The 2,551-nt window shown below is 46.5% G+C and overlaps 1 protein-coding gene across 1 annotated transcript in view; it reads right to left on the bottom strand.

Annotated features, from left to right (window-relative positions):
* The window catches only part of LOC102203846 (extracellular calcium-sensing receptor-like), a 5,966-nt gene extending 3,965 nt beyond the window's left edge, over positions 1-2,001 (bottom strand). The window contains exon 1 of the mRNA XM_013913145.1: positions 1,963-2,001. The gene's annotated coding sequence lies outside the window, so the exon portion shown is untranslated. The remainder of the gene's footprint in view (positions 1-1,962) is intronic.
* Between the last annotated feature and the right edge of the window lie 550 nt (positions 2,002-2,551).

Here is a 2,551-nt window from a genome sequence, read left to right as displayed (position 1 = left end):
TGTGTAAATGACATGCTGTCTGTAAAAACTGAACCACTGGGTGGCATTGCAAGTAACCTAGTCTAAGTGAAACATGCAGACTTTATTTATACATTTTGAAGCAGCAAAAATGAATAACAGAACCATCATGCTTCTTCTATGTGGAACAAAAGGAGGGGCCAGAGGAGTGGCCCTGCAAAACACTACACTACTATACAATATCATTATTGATTGAATCAGATGCAATATAACATTTATAGTTTCAATAGGTCCATGAAGATTCAAGAAAACCTTTATTATCTTTTAAGATTATATTTGGAAATGTTTTAATTTGATAAATGAAACCATATGATCTCCTTTCTTTCACTGTTGTATTTTCAATAAGTTTTTCCAATATTTGCACAACGAGCAAACAGGAAGAAAAAAAAATCAGACATGTTTATATTCTGGTTTCAGTTTGTGTACAGTGAGGAAAAACAGCCATCTACAGTTTTTGAGGAGTGAAGCTATTCAGTTCTATTCAGTTCAGTTGATATTTATTTATACTCTTTCTCTGCAATTGATCTCTCTGGGTTAACTTGAGAAATCACCTTCTCCAAACCATCAAAATTTTTCAGACCTTATTCCTACAAGACTGCTCAAAGAAATCCTACCACTTGTTAATGTTCCAGTCTTAAATATAATCAGTCTATCTCCATTAATGGGTTATATACCACAGGCATTTTGGGGGGCAGTGATTAAACCATTACTTTAAAAGCCATCACATAACCCAGCTGTCTTAACTAAAGACACCACCAGGTTCAGCAGACACGTCTCCTCCTCCGTCGGCCCTGGTCGCAGCCATCTCGCCGCCGCCTCCTCCAGCTGACGAGCCCAAGTGAATGGCTGCTCCCCCGCTGACATCCAGCTTGCTTGAAACCGCCTCCGGTGGTCCTCCGGGGTAAGCCCGAGCCGATCTAGCACTGCCCTGCAGACATTGACGAAGACGCTCGGGGACGCAGGGGGCAGGCTGAGGGCCGCCATCTGTGCCTCCCCTGGCAGCAGCGGCAGCAGCCTGGGAGCCCACTCCTCCTCAGGCCACCGGCAGGCAAGCACCGTGGCCTGGAATGTCTCAATGAATGTCAGCGGATCCTCCCCATCACCCATCCGGTCCAGCATCACCAACAGTGGGGGAGGCTGAGGCGGCGCAGCCGGACCTCCCAGCGACTGTTGCAGCGCCGCCGTCTGCTGTACCGCTTGCTGGCGAAGCAAAGACAGCTGCTGGTCCTGGACCGCCGCCTGCCGAGCAGACATAGCAGCCAGATCCTGCATTATCTGCCCCAGAATCTGCAATGGCTGGACAGGTGGCTGGGCGGCAGGCTGGGCGGCAGGCTGGGCGGCGGGCTGACCTGGCAGGGGTCCGACAACGTAAATGGCCTGTATTTATATAGCGCTTTACTAGTCCCTAAGGACCCCAAAGCGCTTTACATATCCAGTCACCCACCCATTCACACTTGCATTCACACACTGGTGATGGCAGCTACATTGTATTTAAAACAATTCTGATCATTTAAACATTAAATTATTGGTACATGTGGTAATGCTAAACAAGACTTTGTTCATGAAGTAAGAGAAATGTGGAAACAATGTGCTCAAGCACATGTTCTTATGTTTCAGGTACATGGGCCAGACGTGGCCGTCAAAAAGGCCAGGTGGGTCTGGTACCAGGTAGTTTCTTGAGCACACTCACACCCGTCACCTTGATTCTGGGAGGGAAGAACCCATGTTATGTGGACCAGTACTGTGACATTTCCACCACTGTGCAGCGCATTGCTTGGGCACGTTTTCATAATGCTGGACAGAGTTTGGTGGCTCCTGACTACATTTTATTTTGTAGTCAGTACATTTTATTGTGATGTAGACATCACGGCGTACACCTGGGTTTCGACACCACTTGTGACACAGGACCCACATACACACACGTCTGGGTTGTGCTTGTGTAACATATGTGTTAAATACTTGTGAATTTCACCCAAAACACTTTTTTTTGGATTAAATATGTCATTTTGGCATCTCACTCTCCTACCTGTGTGATCTGAGTCTGTGTGGGTGTGCGCTGCGTGATGACGTAGGCGCGTGCATGTGTGCCCCGGTCACAGCTCCTTTCAGCATGGCCGGAGGTAAGTCACTGCCACGTTGCTCTCAGCTAATTAAAGTTTGTTCGGATCCCAAGCTGCAATGTGAATACAGCCGAACTGCCGCGTTTTTGTTTGTCATTAAGAGACTCATTCGGGATAAGTTTTGTGGAGGGCGGAGTTCACTAATATACACTTATAATGAGTTTTAGCCGAGAACGCAGCTAAAATGCTAGCATGCTAAGTTAGCCTGATCGCTAGCGGCTTGAGAGCATACTCGCGGCAGTCTTTTTTTTAACAGCATGCACTTTTTTTTCCTTCGTCAGGAGAGGTGTACTGGCAGTCGCGTGACACACACAGATCAGACACATATTTCTGTGTTGCAGGTATGGAGATGTTCTTATGTTTTGGAGATGCAGTCTTTCATTCATTGTTTTTATAATTACAGTGTTGTATTG

This window comes from Pundamilia nyererei, unplaced genomic scaffold (assembly GCF_000239375.1).
Source record: "Pundamilia nyererei isolate P.nyererei 1_Seehausen unplaced genomic scaffold, PunNye1.0 scaffold00117, whole genome shotgun sequence".
Lineage (NCBI taxonomy): Eukaryota > Metazoa > Chordata > Actinopteri > Cichliformes > Cichlidae > Pundamilia > Pundamilia nyererei.
The sequence above is the reverse complement of the archived record's forward strand: the minus strand, read 5'-3'. Positions and strand labels throughout refer to the sequence as shown.